The 16,788-nt window shown below is 40.8% G+C and overlaps 1 protein-coding gene across 2 annotated transcripts in view; it reads left to right on the plus strand.

Annotated features, from left to right (window-relative positions):
• MID1 (midline 1) overlaps positions 1–16,788 on the plus strand; it is a 198,265-nt gene that overhangs the window by 48,294 nt on the left and 133,183 nt on the right. The window contains exon 1 of one of the 2 annotated variants that reach the window (XM_053387245.1): positions 9,223–9,435. The exons of the other annotated variant lie outside the window; for it this stretch is intronic. The gene's annotated coding sequence lies outside the window, so the exon portion shown is untranslated. Of the gene's footprint in view, positions 1–9,222; positions 9,436–16,788 lie in introns of those variants that run through there. 2 annotated transcript variants of the gene reach the window in all.

Genomic DNA, 16,788 nt, shown 5'->3' on the forward strand with positions numbered 1-16,788 from the left:
GTCCAGTCGCGGACGACTCTGGGGTTGCGGTGCTCATCTCACTTTACTGGCCGAGGGAGCCAGCATTTCTCCGCAGACAGTTTTTCCAGGTCATGTGGCCAGCATGACTAAGACGCTTCTGGCGAAACCAGAGCAGCTCACGGAAACGCCGTTTACCTTCCCGCTGGAGTGGTACTTGTTTATCTACTTGCACTTTGGCATGCTTTCAAACTGCTAGGTGTGCTAACCCACTATAAAATGTGTGCTCTAACTAGGCTGATGTCACCAAGTTGGAGAAGAATTTGCTTCAGTGTTTGCTCTGAGTTGGAGCTCCTTAAGTAGGCTGTTACTTGGTTTAAAAGCCATCCTGGGGTCTTGGAATCCAAATCTCCCCTCTTATGCATTTACTGATTCTTATTTTTCTCTACACTTGCAGGCAACAATTAGGAAAGAAAGTGTTTTGCATCACACACAGAATTGCCTTTCTTTTATGACTAAGTAACCCCTTGAATTTTTGGCAATGAAGGATTACAGTGAGGCTCGAGACCCTGTGCCTTTCCCTTTTATATATATAAATAAAATACTGTTTATAAATTTCAGTGTGTCTGTTTGCCAATTATTTGTATTACAAATTTTGAATACAATAAACTCTCATTTGCCCTTGGGCTCTTATATTATCAAAGTACTTTGGATGATGATCTTTCAGTTGAGATTTATATTGCTTATGGAAAATTGGATTTATTATTGCTAATAAAGGTTTATTAGCATAACCTACTAAGAGCAGTATCATTTCCTATCTGAATAATGACTCCAATGTTATTTTATCATTTCCATAGCACTTTAATGTGCAATGTGCTTTGCATTCATCATTGTCCTTGGAAATGAACCAAGAAAGCACATGCATGCATACAAGCAGATTGCAAATGATGAGCTCAGTCTTAAAGACATATAGTTGGAAGTAAACTCCACTGCTCAGTGGAACATGTTTCTATGTAAGCTTCCTGTTTATTATACACCCCCTCCACATTCTTATATATATTTAGGGATGCGGGTGGTGCTGTGATCTAAACCAATCGGCACCAGGTTACACCACTGCTGTAAGGACGCGGGTGGCGCTGTGGCCTAAACCACTGAGCCTCTTGGGCTTGCCGATCAGAAGGTCGGTGGTACGAATCCCCGCAATGGGGTGAGCCCCCATTGCTCCTGCCAACCTAGCAATTTGAAAGTATGCCAATGCAAGTAGATAAATAGGTACTGCTGCGGCGGGAAGGTAAACTGTGTTTCCATGCACTCTGGTTTCCGTCATGGTGTTCCGTTGCGCCAGAAGCGGTTTAGTCATGCTGGCCACATGACCGGCCTGAAAGTGAGATGAGGGCTGCACCCCATAGTCAAGTTTGACTGGACTTAACCGTCCAGGGGTCCTTTACCTTTACCTTTATATATATTTATCCTATTTGCCTTAATCTTGCTATCTGCGCATGAGGGTTCATCAGATTTCATGTGTCCATTTTATTTACCTAAGAACCATTGGAAATATGCAAAGAACAAGTTTTTTTAAAACAAGCAAACAAAACCCTTCCAAGTGTGAATTTCTTCTGTTTACTGAAAGAGAGTTGGTTGTGTGTACATTTGTGTTTTTTATTTATTTATAGCTTGCTGAGTTATTTGGAATTATTTGTGCTTTTCTGGACTCAAGTATGATTTTAAACGAGAAAGAGAAGAAGGAAATAGTATTCCTGGCACACTATCTGCCGCCTTGTTTGTTTTCCCAGTCTCATTCCCTTGCATCCTCTCCCCCAACTGCCTGGAACTTCTCTCTTTCGAGCATCCACATACTGAATATGTGCAAATAAAATACATTATGTATTAGTTTACTCATTTAAATGTTCGCCTCAGTCTTTTCTCAGGCTCTGAACAGCTCGTGTTGTTGTTCAGAAAATAAATATAGAATAAGGTCAGCAAGATAGAAATATAGAGATACGAATTCTGGTCCAAGATATGGAGATGCGGGGGTGGGTGGACAAACATTGACTGTGCTTTCCTGTGCATGCTTAATATTTATCTTTGCACAGAAAGGCTGTCCCTTCTTGGCCCATGAAGACTGAGAGGGGGAAAAGCAGCCACTGAGAGTGTTCAGGGCATTATAATTCAAATGTGGCATCTTAAATAGTGTTGGGAGAGCTACAGGAAACCACCGCTGACTCTAGAGCTTCATAGCATCCTCATCACTGTATTTTATTTTTAAAGATACTGTGCTAATTAAAATCACAAGTTGCCGGCTAGAGGCTTCCATAGTCTAAAAGCTTTTGGAAGTCCTTATATAAATCAGCAGTGTATCAAGGAAATGAACAAAGTACTTTTCAGATTGGTATCTTTTAAAGACTGATGTCTCCTTTTGTGATGCAATGGGGAAAGGGAGCATTTTCTATGGGTGATGGATGTCATCTAGAATAAGATCAGTACTTTTTTTTTTTTTTTAGAAAAAAAGGTGCTGGTACTCACCATGAAGTTGTTACACTAAGTGCCACACTTTTAACATTTTTTAAAAAGGTGCCAGTACTGTGTACCCCTGAGTATCCCCAGAAAAAAGCACTTTGCATTACCCATGTAGCAGAAGTTTCCCCCAGTTCTAGTCAACACACAGAGGCAGTTTAAGGTCCAAGATAGTTTATTGTGGCAGAATATTAGGCTTCAGTAATACAGCTCCATAGGTTGATTTATACATACAGCTTGTAGGCTTTGCAGATACAGATACAGATATATGCAAGTACAAAATATTTGTGTTGCTCCAGCAGTTCAAGACGTAACACAGACTCCAATTGACAGATTCATTGACTGATTAATGAGCTGATATGCCTTAATTATTTATATAGACGGCACTGGGCCGTTGCCGTAGCACCTGGCTTGGCTGAGCTTGCACCTGGTGGCTTATCTCACACAGGGGGTGATTTGCGATCATGAAGAAAATTTACCCCTTCCTCCATGTCCAGTTCCTCGAACAGTAAATTGCACTGGAGTGCTAGAGAATCGTAGGAAAGTTGTGCAAGACAAGGGATTGGAGAGCCAAAAGAGGAGGCTCTTCCACACAGAGGTTTCAGGGGTTGGATGTTTGAGAGCAGGAATTAATGGATGTTGGCAACAGCCTCTCTGGAGATCAGTTGTCCTGACAAATCAGTGTGGTATGGGATGCAACTAGAGCATTGTTATATACAAGTGAGTCGCTCCATGATTTTGCCCAAGAAACTACATGGAAAGCAAAGAGTTTTTTCAGTGGTGTAGTTAGGTAATTTTAGATTCTGAACTTCATGGTTTTATTGAGGCAGGGGGGGTATGATTTATTTGTTAGTCCCAAGAAAACTTTCAAACAAAATTACAATACTGGCTTTATTTTTATTTTTTTATCTTTAATTTTTTGGAAAAATCTTTATTAAACTTTCAACATTAACTTACACAATAATACAATATATACAAACTATATACACATACTTTACAGAAATAGAAAAGGAAAAGGAAAGAAAAAAGTAAAGGATGAAATATAGGGTAAATAAGATGAACTTCCGATTGTTCTCATTGTACTGTACTGTACTGTATTGTATTGTATTGCAAGTACAATACTGGCTTTAGAAGGCAGAAGTAATCCATATACTAACAAAATAATACCCTCAAAAACTGCATTGATGACAGCAGAACATCAGATTCTACCAAATGCCTGGGAGAACAGATGGTAATGTGTGTTACTTCACTTATTTCAAAATATGGAAAGTCAGCCCATTTTGCATTTGGCAGGAACCCTCCTGCTTCTTCTGCTGAGTGGGGACCCAGACATCTCTCCCAAAGGTCTGCACTGATGGCGTCAGTGGAGCTCTTAGAGTTATTTTGGAATTCAGAGGTATATCAGAAAGCAATTCTGTCTCTCTAGCATCAAATACTATTCCATTTAATTGAATTGCAGAGTTAGTTCTTTTCATTGTGTGATTGCAATCTCACCTGTTAATCTGGAGGTTACAAATGGATGCTGTAGTTTCACTTACTCTGGTAACAATGTTGTTGCTTGACCCAGACCTCCGTGGGAGAGATTGCAGCAGGGCATTATTTAACCAGTTAGTGGGCTAAAGAATTGAGCACAGAGTTAACCCCATCATGAGACATGTCACCAAAAACCAGAGCATCTCACCAGCTGTTGCTGCTCCAGCTTCTGTCTCTGATAGCCATCTGGCTGGACACTCCAGACCAGACCAACCTACCATATTGCTGGAGCCTCTTCAGAGTTGTAGGTTCAGCTGTGTGAGAGATTCACTTGTCCTGCAGAAGCATGATAATACATAAGAGGATCCCTTTCTTTTTTCCAGTGAGATGGGGAAACACTAAGATTTTAAAATCAGCAAAGCTTTGTCGTAATAGTGTGTTTCTTCTATATAGCCTTTGGCAGATTTGGTATTATTCTGTTTAATTTACGCATTTCCCCCTCCCTGGAATGCACAATATTTAACTTAAATAATCAAGAAGAGTGCTGTAAATTGCTAGCATTATGCTGGTTGTTGCTTCCACCTAGGCTCTGTAATTACAGAAAATTTATTTCAAGCAGCAGAACAACAAAACAAGCCAGTATTCTGGGCTAAACAAATCAGTTCAACTGGCAGCCCTCAAAGAGTTTGGTATTCTTTAATGTTGAGTTTTGTTGGAATCCTTTCCAGTGCAAAGGACCTACTCTGCTCTACTTACCAAAGGAGGGCATTTGGCAAACACTTACAACTGCTATTAAAATTTTAGGGTTTATTACCAGGGTGTTTTAGCTTTGTTCTTTCTTGTGAATCCAAGAAACACAGAAAGGAGTCGGTGCTATGCAAATCAGGTGTTAAAAGACATACAGGGTATGGATCAAAGGAGGCTTAATTGGGAGCAAGCGAATAAGAAAAAAATATATCCGTAGTCACCTTATGTTTGCCAGCTTCCCTGCTCCCCCCCAAACAAATCTGTCACTCTTCCCCCCTGCCAGTTTACTGACATGAACCAGTACATATTACAGCATGCTTCATACTTCCAAAGTCTGACTCTTAGAGTTAACTGGCTGACTCTCTCTAGAAAGGAGAATTTAATTTCCCTTTGGGGAAATACAGGACAAACATGTTGATAACCAACTGATTTTGATTGTTGACTTGCTGAGATGCTCTCTTTCTTTGTTTGTCTATGAATAAAGACTGATTCCATATGTATTTGCTACCCATATTTGCTACCCATCAGTGCAATAAAATGTTGCCAAGATAATTTAAAATTGTACATGTTGGTACCCCAGTCCATAAGGCAAGCATATCACATGGTGACTGGCTGCTCTTTGTTAAAGCCATTGTCTGAATGAAGCAGTTTCATTCCTCTACCGCAAATGCAAATGCCAGATTCAGTTCCTTTCTATCAGTTTCTGTCAGCTATTAAGTAGCTGGCTTGTCTACCATATGCTCATGCCTATTGCCACATCCCCCAAGTTTCTACCCACCTTTGTCTTATTTAGATTCCAGTTTGTGTGCAGTTTATACAGATTTCAGTTTTGCTCCTGGTTTATATGGCCCTGGAAAATAACAATTATTGTTGCTGATGCTGTTATTATTCAATTATAAAAGTTTTTACCTATGAGCGAAATTCAAGCCTCACCTTGAATTTAATTGCTTGAACCAGTGTGTTGTACCCAGAACAGAATCTCAGGTAACACAGCCCCAGGGATATTTGCATACAAAGTACATGTCAGTGCATAGTTTTATTCTAGTAGTAAAGTGTACTCCATTTGCCCCTGGATCTTTTTGGCTCTTTGTGTCACTTATTCCCACTGGGCCAAAAACTGCAACACTCTCTCTGACCATTTGCAGTGGTGGCACTGCAGGTATCAGGCTAGCAGTTATTTCTATGTGCTGCATGGGGGTGTTTAGGGGAGGAGTAACAGGAAGGACATTCCGTGTTCCTTCTGGGGTAGTTTGTCCACCTTTGGTCCCCACCCTGCCGGCTAAACCAGGTGAGGGTAGCTGAAGGGTCTCAAACCCTCAATGAGTTAGGACTTCCCCTGCATGCGAGGGCAAGTTCTGGCAGATTGAGTGGATGAGACCAACAGTGGCTTCAGTGGTTAATAAGGCAGCTTCTGCATGTGTTGTAGAGGAAAATGAGGGGCAGACAGGGCTTGTCAACCTGTAAAGGTAGCCCATCTATGAGAAGGAAAACTCTGATCCTAAACTTCTGCTGCCTTGTGGGGTATCTTTGGGAAAAGGCTAAGGAGTGAACGCTACATAAATTTGGAGTTGGAGACCCTAAGATGGTTGGGTGGTGCCTTGTATACCACCTTCCAGCAACTCCTGCAGCCAAGCTGGTGCCAAACAAGTTATTTCTGTTTGAAAGGCCCCATGTGTTGCAGGGTGTCCCCCAGTGCCAGAGCTCCAGGGTAAGTAGTTACCTATTACCAATATGCCACAGTGCCTGCAGAAGTGGCCATCTTGACTGCTTATAAGATAAGTAGTTTGCAGCAAAGAGGGCAACCTAATCACAAATTCTACCTGATAATTGTGTTCTTGCCAGTAGCATGATTGGGGCTTTCACTCTGCTAGGTGAAAAGAGTGAAAATATAAAAGGTAAGGCAATCTTATAGATGTCCATTTTTTGAGTGGCATGATTGTGTTCCCCACTGAACAGCATGCAAATGTGCTGTGGTGCATGGGATGTTTACTGGGCAGAAAGGGAAAACTTAATGTGTCCTATCCTGAGAACTTTTCAGCTACCTTAGAGCTAGTTGTTATTTTCATATATGAATCACTTCCCATTGAGGCATCCCAGTTGCAAATATAAACACTATTTGAAAAACAATTGCAAATGTAAGAACAGTTTAAACTAACAACAGCACATAATTCAAAGCAATTCAAATCCTAGTCCAGTAGCAATTTGGATAATTTTTTTAGAAGGCTTGCTGAAACCATATCAGTGAAACCATACCAGAATCCAAAGAGCCACAAGTTCAATCAAGTTTTAGGTTTTCCCCTTATGCACACACACTACTTGGGAAACTGCTTAGGAAACAGGACTTTCAGAAGACATTGCAATATGCATCTATTTCACATTATAGACCTCTTGATCATAATAAAACCTAACATTCTAATATGATATAGGAGTCAGTTGTTCAAAAGAGGGGAAAGCCAAATATTTCACTAGACTAATTCTAGTTCCTTGTGTGAGACTAAGCAGTTCTTTGCATCTCAGCTGATGGGTCATAATGGAATCACAACTGACATGCAATGTTGCAGAACAGATTCTCCCCGTTTGAGTTACATGGAATAGTACTATATAGTGTGGGTTATTTTTTAGGGGGCTGTCAAGTGTGCCACCCTACCTGAGTTCACACCCCTTTCTCCTCATCATGGCTGACACCTATTCTCTTCTTGGTCCAATCCGCACTTCTTCTCAAAGGGACATGACAAGACATGTGCTATTCCCTTTTATGTTGTCCCCTCTCTTACTCTTTACTTTCTCAGAGCAGAGCAGCCACATCAATGAGGAGGTCGGAGGGAGAGGGAGGAGAGCATTGTCCTCAACAAATACCTGTCAATGATGTTCCTTCTCTTGTAAGCTATGTTAGTAAAAGTCCTTCTATGTGCCACCATAGATCTACCTATGACTGGGGTATGATCCTACGGAGCATTTAATGGCACAAGCCCACTTTCTTTAATAAGAGCATATTGGTGTTAGTGGTTACTGCCTGCTTTCCATTAAGAAATATATTCCATGCCTGTTTTAGTAGAAAGTTGATGCTTGAAGCATTATAGTACAGGACACCTATAGCTTGTTTTAGATTATTAAACAGTCTTGTAATGAACTTATTCATTTGTATGTGAGCATTTCCATGTTTACAGCTTTTTGTAAAATTAATGTCGAAACTTTTACAAACTGTGTGTTATAAGGACAAATTCAGAAAAAGCCACATGCTTCTTGCTGGTACCCATAAAACAAAATGTGCCTTGCAGAAGCTTCTTGTTTTTCTGAGCTGAACTAAGCTTTGTTTGGAGGTTGATGACATCACCTCATCTCCTAGTAACATCTCTTTAGCTATCGCCTCCCACACCGGTTTGAGAGAGAGAGAGAAAGGAAGAAAGGAAGGAAGGAAGGAAGGAAGGAAGGAAGGAAGGAAGGAAGGAAGAGTACATTCCTATCACTCTGGCCCTCTAGCTTTTCAGCGTCCATCTGCTTGCTTCATTTTCATGCTTAAAACAGCTTTATGGATCATTTTGTTTTTGTTTTGGCTTGGGACGAACAATAATGTTGGCACATAGTTATGAAGTCACAACCTATTTTATGAAGGGAGGGAACCTCATCCATCAAAAATCACGTTTTGGTACAGGGTCACAGGCGAACAAAGTGGCTTGTGTCAGGTTGAAACAGCACTCGTAAATGTTAGTGTGTTTGAAGCTGGTGGTTTGAAGTCTATTTATTTTGCTTGAAAAGCTCAAATGGCCTGCTGCTGAGTGCAGGACCAAGAAGGGGGGGGAGGGGTCTTCATAAATTATTACTTGAAGGCTAACCACCGTCCTTTATGAGGTGGAATGGTGCCATCTGCTTTTTCAGATCTTTGATTTATCTTTCTTCCCATTATGGAAAGGAAATGCTCCTGTGTAAATAAACTTGTGTACATTCTTGGATATATTTATCTTTTCCACGTCAGCTCATTTGGCCTTTACAGTTTACCAAAATCTGAAGATATTGTGTCCACTGAAGTTTGAAATAAAATGCTTCACTTTACCTCAAACCCTTACTGGGGGGAAAATATACGTCTTGCAAATATATTACTTTTGAAGTACAAACGTATACTTTTACAAAACTTTCAGCCCCTGTTGTGGAGATGGAAAGGGAGGCACAGACAGAATTGCAGCCAGCTCGTTTAGGCTCATTATCAACTTTAGAAAGCCGCTAATCGGGAATTAATGTCTAATTTTGTGTGTGTGTGTGGAATAATGAAGCCCATTAGCAGAAGTTCAAGAAGTTTCACGGGGCGTGTCTTTGAAACAGTAGCTGAGAGGTTGATGAATTGGGTTTCTATGCCTTGTCATGAAGCATTATTGGTATGGAATGTGGATCTGGGTGCCCAAATGTGTGTAGGCGACTTTGTTTGCATCCCCGCTCTGAGGATTAACATACTGCGATGCTTGAATGCCAGCAGAATCTCTCCCTTCCCCCTTTCACTCTCAACACTCTCTCTCTCCCCCAACCCCACCTCATTCTGCTGAAGTCGTTTGGTTTGTGCTGCTTTTTCCTGTGAGAGGATTAGGGAATAGGAGAATGGCTTTGTGAGGAGAGAGAGAGAGAGGAGAGCTGAGAAGAAACTAAACTAGAAGACTAGCCTTTCAGAGTTCTTTCCATTGAGGCGAATTGCATGTGATACAGCAGCTGGGGGCTGTTGGTTTTCTTTTCAGCTCCCTACTGTAAGAGAAGCTGGTAAGATTATTTTTCCCCTTGTTCTACTGTTCTGTGATGCTCTTGTAATTGCCTTATTGAAGGGACTCCTTCAGGAGGAAGGGAAGTTGGTTAATGATACTGAGGACACGCTGCATTGTCTTTCCTCCCCCCCCCCCCAGTAAAGCTACCTAATATTTGAAGAGGGACTATTTACAGTACAGAGGGGGCAGTTTTTGGTAGGAAAAGTTGTTTTTCTCCTTTTTGCTAAAGGACTCTTAGTATAAAATTGGGGGGGGAGCGGGGAGCAGGGGGGGGGAGGGAGAATATTTATCAAGTCGTACCAAACTGTTCGGATATATTTAAAGTTTTCAGAAGTATTTTGGGTGAGGGGGAGCCATTTCATCCGTTTGCAGCATTCTTGATGTTATCAGCTTTGTCACTTTCCTGGACTAATTCCAGATCTCCTGGGGTGTGTGTGAGAAACATATATTAGAACCCTATTTTCCACAGGCTCCACAAAGACAACAGGGACTGCTTGTCTTAGCAACAAAAGCTAAGCAAGCAATTCCTTCTGGAAGGTGAAAAGGAAGGAATACCTTCTGAAGAGGTAGGGAGAAGCAAAGTGAAATTAATCTAAGAACAAGGAATGAACGCAGTGATGTTTGGCTACATTTGAATGAAGCAGCACGGCTCAGTATATACCTCAAATGCTATTTGAGTTAACTATGATTTTTCTAGGTTTTTTTTACGGAATATATGCCACAGTGGCAATTTGTATTTTGTTTGAGTCTCTTGCTTCATTTCATATATGTGTGGGAACTGTTAAGTTTTAAATTCCTTGACAGAGCAGAGATATATAAACTTGGCTTGAGGGCAATTTCAAGGAAAAGTTGAAAAAGTCTTGTGCCTGTCATGGATAGCATAGACGTAATTACAAACAAAAGCTTTCTTTTTGGTCAAGTAAGAAATCACAAATCAAGAAAGTAAGGAATGATTGACAATAATTAAAGTGATGATTGACATGTTTTTTCTAGCACTCTTCCTTCCTTCCTTCCTTCCTTCCTTCCTTCCTTCCTTGTGATTAAATTCTTACTCTTTTATTCAGCATTCCTATCTGAAGTAACACTTTATATTTATTACTGTGGATAAAGACATGCTCTTTCTCTTCTTCTGCATCCCACCTTCCCAAAACACTTCAAAGAAGCGACTGTATTATATTATTTACATTATTATCTTCAACTTTTCCTGACTTAGATCTCATTCAAACCATCAACTGTTAGGGCAAAAGTCTGCAGGCCATAGTCATGCATAAGTGGTATAGGAAGCAGGTCATTACTTTGGGTGCTTTGTAGCTTGGAAAGAGGGTGCTAATTTTAGGAAATGGGGTTGTCATGGAGCCCTAAAGAGTGGTGGTGGGTGGGGTGGAGTGTATCTGCATGAACATTAGTGTTGCTGAGTCATGTGATTTCATTATCTCAAAGACAAGACCCACTGTAAACGATTTTTACATTTAGCCCTTCCTCCACCTCCTCCCTCCATTCTTTCCTCTCACACAGACACTGGTTGCTAGGGTAATAGGGTTTTTAAAAAATTCTGTCACATAATACCACAGTGGTGTTAGTGGCTACTTATTGAGTTGCTTCATGCAAAGCCTGAGTAGTCTCAACAGGGGGATCATTGTGCTTAATGTTCATTTAGATGTGTCACTAGTTCAAATTAGTTTTCTGAAATATAGATATCACTAGTATACATCCAGTTTTCCCAACTCTTTAACCAGCAGCTTCTTTTTTTAGAAACACACCCACCAAATGGCCATTTCAGGTTTTATATAGATTACTGCGTACTTTAACTCTGTGTATTCTGTGTTTCAATTCCACACTTTTCAAAGTAAGAATTTATTCATTAACATGTATATGCAGAATGACACCTACACAACTACACACCTGTTGAGAGCAGCTATGGAAATTGGCTGCTTTTTCCATTTTACTTAGTTCATAAATGCCAGGCTGCACATCCTATTTTACTAAAGTGCTCTGCTGTGCCCCAATTGGTTGTCAGCTGATGGTATTAATTTATTTTCATTGAGGCATAAAACTCTCAAATCTGATTTGTGAAGGAAAATGGCAGATCTTTGAATCCAAATTAGCAACAATCTCTACTGTGGTGTTGGTTTATCCTAACAATTTAAGGAAAATAAAAAGCACATGCTTTGCAATCAATGGGGAATTTGCCATCACCATTGGAGGGAGTTAGGATTTAACAGTCTATAAGAAGATTTGAATACAGCAGTGTTTGCTCTGTAGTCCTCTTCAGATAACACTATACAGAACCTATATACATATGGCAACATCCTTACACAACAAAACTTCTGGTTTCTCTTCTCTGTCCTCCAGCCTTCCATGCCCCTCCCCCCATATCTGCTCTGTGGGGGTCTCTAGATTTTATGGGAATGGAGGAGAGGTGGAGATGCCACACAGCACAAACAGACACCTGCTCATGCGATACTGGATCTCACCCTTATGTTCTCCATTTTTTGCTCTGTGGAGTTCTTCAGCTGAATGCATTAAAGTTGATGGCTGAACCTTCTAGAGCAGCTGAGGGTGGTGCTAGGGGCTACAAGGAAGATGAGAGAAAGGGAAGAGCCTTTGATGTTGTCCAATAATAATTAGCCAATTGGAGCATCACTGTCAGGAACCAGTCAGGGGCAGGTTAGCAGTAAAACTTAAGTGAGGTTAACTCTTTATTAAGAGGAACCAAAACAGTGCAGACCTAGTGATCCCACCAACTCTTCTCAGTAGGTCTTGCCCCAATGAGACAGTTGCAAGGACTGAAGGTCCCCACCTTCCCACCTCTCCTGGTTCCTTCGCCAGCTGCCTAAGGCTCCTTCGCCTGGCCTCTTTGTTCCGCCCTCTTCACTTCTCTGCATGTTCTGGGAGACCAGGGGGAGAGGAGCTTGTCACAAGAGGAGGGAGAGCTTCCCTGGCTTCTTCAGCAACCTACCTCCACTCTGCCTCTTGACCACCCTCTGCTGATGCTTTTGATTTTGGACTGCTGTCTGCCACAGTCTCTTCCTGCTCACTTAGCCCTGTTAACTCTTCCATTTCTGACACCTCCCTCTTCCAGTCTGCTCCTTCTCCCTTTGACCACTCATCATCATCATCCCACCACCAATCCCCCTGCTTCTGAGCCTTCTTCCTTTGGGGTTCTCCAGCTGGTGCCTCCCATCATTCCTCTGCATTCAGCCAGTCCATGGCAATCTCATAATGTCAATACTCGTAGAAGGTTGGTTGAGGATACCAGAAACTGGGAACTTTGCAGATCAGACTTTCAGATAACTGGAAGCTCTGCCAGAAGTTCTCTTTAATTCTGCACTTTTCAAATGCTGCTGCTTTTTATTATGTTTTAAAAATACTGCATATGATTATAACCAGAAAAATATGATCTATTCAACATTTTTATTCAAAATGAAAGTTGAATGAAGTTGGGTTTACCTTTTCAGATGAATGGTAGGAAGTGAATGAGTAAGTAGTTTGCTTACAAATGTTTTGTCTACTGAGTGATGTAAAATGGGAAAACTTGAACAGCAATGCATCTCATCAGACATAACCCAGTAGTGTAGGTGGGAAACACTAAGATTGAGTTCAGTTTAAAATCCGATGAGTTCAACTCATATATGCATATAAACACTATTTTTGTGTATGCAGCCTGAATCGCAACTCTGACAGATCTTAAACAAGCACTAACAAGAACCACAAAAATATATTTATTATAGGGATTAATATAAAGTATGTACAAAATCAGGTGAATATAAAGATAGGAGGGTAGCATTGGAACCACCTTTGCCAAATTAACCCCCTATTTAAACAGAGCTGGTCATTCGGTCTTGCAAACACTAGGTCTTGTGAAACCCCGTGCACAGGGCACTACAACAACTTGACAGCCAGCTGATCATCAGAGCTTCATGGGCAAAAACTGGTGATCTGACATCATTGTGAAGTCAAGTGATTGGCGGGTAGGCAGCTTCATCCACCTTTCAGACTTGGTCCACTGGGGGAGGGATAGGTACGCCCACACCTGTACACAAATATGTGAGCATCTTGGATTGTTCTATGTTTTACTACCATGTGCAGAAGTTGAAGAATAGTCCTAAAAGCATGTTTAAAAAGTTAACTATAGACATTGCCCTATCATTAAGCAGAGTGAGGCAGCTGCCTCAGGCGACCAATGCCTGGGAGTGGCAGCAAGGGCCTGGAGTACAAAGCTATGGGTGCCTTGTCCCCTGTCCTGCGTCTCCTGAGCCCCCTGGGAATGGGGGACATAATGACCTGGCTTCAGCTGTGGTGGAGCCCATACTGAAGTAATCATCTCCTTATGTAGAATGTAGGGTGCCATCTTATCCTACACCCCAGGCAGCCAAATGTCATCAGCTGACCCCAACTACAAGGGTAGTTTTTAAAGGGGCTCACTCACCACTGTCCTTAAATTAGACTGCTTAGGTTTTTAGTCAACTGCTACTTTCTTGCACAGCTGGGAAGAGTGATTTCCTTTCATCTCTAATTGACTGTGAAAGAGGAAGCTTTTTCTTTTTGTTGTATTCCCTCTCTTTGCTTCCTCATCTCTTTGATCTAATGCATATCTCTTTGTGAAATGCACAAGACTTTAAACAATTGAGGTGTCCTCCTGCCCTCTGCTACCTTACTGGTCCTTATGGCTACTGCTTGTAGACATAGCCTTTCTATTTCTGCTTCTGTGACCCAAGAGGATAGAAGCACCCAAGAACTAATTTATACTAGATTATGGACCAACACTATAAATTCCCAGTTCGGGCCTCAAGTGAAACAAGTTACAAACCATGCAACTGAATTTAAATAAAGCAAATATGGATTACATCAGTTACTAAGCAATTGTTTATAGTTTATAGGAAGATTGTTTATAGTTCAGTTTGCTTGCTTTTTGCTCCATTGTGATGAGTAATCAGGGTGCCTTTGGTTGAAAGTGAATTTAAGGATGCAGAGTAGTACCTTATGGAATCGTTTCATAAGTTGTGTTATCTCAGAAGCCACTTTTCACTTTTGTGACCTGCTGCGATCCCTGCACTAGGCAAGCCCATTCATGCTCTCAGTCCTGCAGAGAGAAGTGCCAGAGACTAGCAGTGATTATTCTCTGCAACCTTTACCCAGGTATACAAGTCAATGGCACTTTGGGAGAGATAAAATATGCTTTTCTTCCAGTCTGATTAAAGTAGAGAAAGATATGTCTTTCCATACAGGATATTTTATGCTTCTCTCAATTATTTTGAGGCTCTGAAGCACTGGCAGTAGAATTCATTCAGAGTTGCATGTTAAAAGTATATTCAACTCTTATTACTATTTTATAGCAGATGCAGTTGAATTTTGACATTTTTCTCACGCTGCTTGTTAAAGGCTGATTCCTTTTAGAATGCTAGGAAGGCAGTTGGTATTGGCAGCTAAACACAAGAAACACCCTGTAATGCCTACAAAAACACAGCCTCTGAGACAGCCAATGGCAAGCCTCCATTTCTATCATTCTTGTCTAGGCATTCTCAGAAATCTGCTCAGTATTGCTGTGACCTCAGTAAGTGGAACAATTTGTGATTTACAATGGATTAAGTGAGATCAGAGTTAATGCCTGTTGTGTTCTCTGATTTCATATCCCATTTAGAAGGCAATTTATCTGCTCCTGTATTGGAGATGGGAGACTGAACACACATCAAATAGCTACTACTAAGTAGCTTTCGTGACCTACATGCCCAGTGTATAGGGTTGGGTTTTTCAGGCAGCATTAGTTAGTGAAACCTTTTCCAGAAAAATGGTTGGAAATGTACTATTGATTCACACCAGTCTCAGCAGACCAAAGCCAGTAGTGGATACCTTTGGAAAATCTGAATGTTCACATTACCCCAGATAGAAACAAGAGGGTATAAATTGTCTTTGGTAAATTGTAAACATGTTTCTAATAAATTGTGCGTTGTGGGTTGGTAGAAAGGTTTTCCATTAGAAATAGACCACAGGGAACCTGCTTTAGGCCAGTTCAGTTTGCAATACATTCAGTAAAGTTTGCAACATGCCTTTTTTCTTGAGTCCTGCTTCTTTATTTCAGGGAATCATATGCACGTCAAATCTAATAATTCCTTTACTTCAAAACAATGCAGTCTCTGTTGCATTCTATCAATCAATGGATATCGACAATATCCCCTATTTTATTTTATTTTTCAAATCTTGCTTTGATGAATCCTAGTGACGTTTGTAAGATTAAGAATAGTATTTCAAGCTGAAGATAATTTGCTTATAGTCAAGAATCAGTGAGTAAGACCAAGTGCATCTTCCATTCATAAGACTTTCCTACAAATAGATATTATTAAGAGATGATTGGGGGAAATAATTGTATTACAGGTAGAAAATAGTTATAGGAATCTACCTCCTGCTATGTGTTCTGAAGTATTTAGTAATCGTTATTGCACCAATGAACTTGGGACCAATGTGCATTGCCAATTTTGATATTGTACATTTGGTATAATATTTGTTAATTGTTGTGATTATAATGTTTGAAAATCATGCAGGATTTTGTACTACTTCCTTTACCTTTTGTGCTTCATTTATACATTCATCCACATTGCTATGTATTTTTGCGACAAACATGACATCACACTACAGAGACTAAATGCTATATTGCTGTTTCATCACTAAATTTGTAAAGTCCCAACAAGATCCGTAGAACTAAAATACGGAAAGTTTATACTGAAGATGCTGTCATTGGGATAATGCTGACAGCCACTGACTCATGGCTACGAACCAAACTGCTTATAAATGTGTGTCTGCATGTGCAAATTTGCGCCTCCTTTCCACAACATGCATATCTCCACCCTCAAGCCCAGGGGTCAGAAGACTTTTTCAGCAGGGGGCCAGTTCACTGTCCTTCAGACCTTGTGGGGAGCCAGACTATATTTGGGGGGGGGGGAGGGGGTAATGAACAAATTTATATACCCCACAAATAACCCAGAGATGCATTTATTTTAAAAAGGGGCACATTCTACTCATGTAAAAACATGCTGATTCCCGGATTGTCCGCGAGCCAGATTTTGAAGGCGATTGGGCCGGATTCGGTCCCAAGCCTTAGTTTGCCTACCCATGCTCAAGCCTATCTCATGATTTTTTTAAAAAGCAAAAACATCTATTTTCACATGGACACTTCTTATTCTAAATGCAGCCATTGTTTGTTATGTCTAGCCAGTAATTAGACCTCAGATGGTGAGGCAATTTCAGAACATGGTTTACCAATTTACATGCTAATCCAGCAGACTGTGGTGGAGCCATGATTAGTGCAGACTCCATCAACATCTTAATTAGCCCTGGTCCCAGCATGGAGCAGTGG

This window comes from Podarcis raffonei, chromosome 4, assembly GCF_027172205.1.
Source record: "Podarcis raffonei isolate rPodRaf1 chromosome 4, rPodRaf1.pri, whole genome shotgun sequence".
NCBI lineage: Eukaryota > Metazoa > Chordata > Lepidosauria > Squamata > Lacertidae > Podarcis > Podarcis raffonei.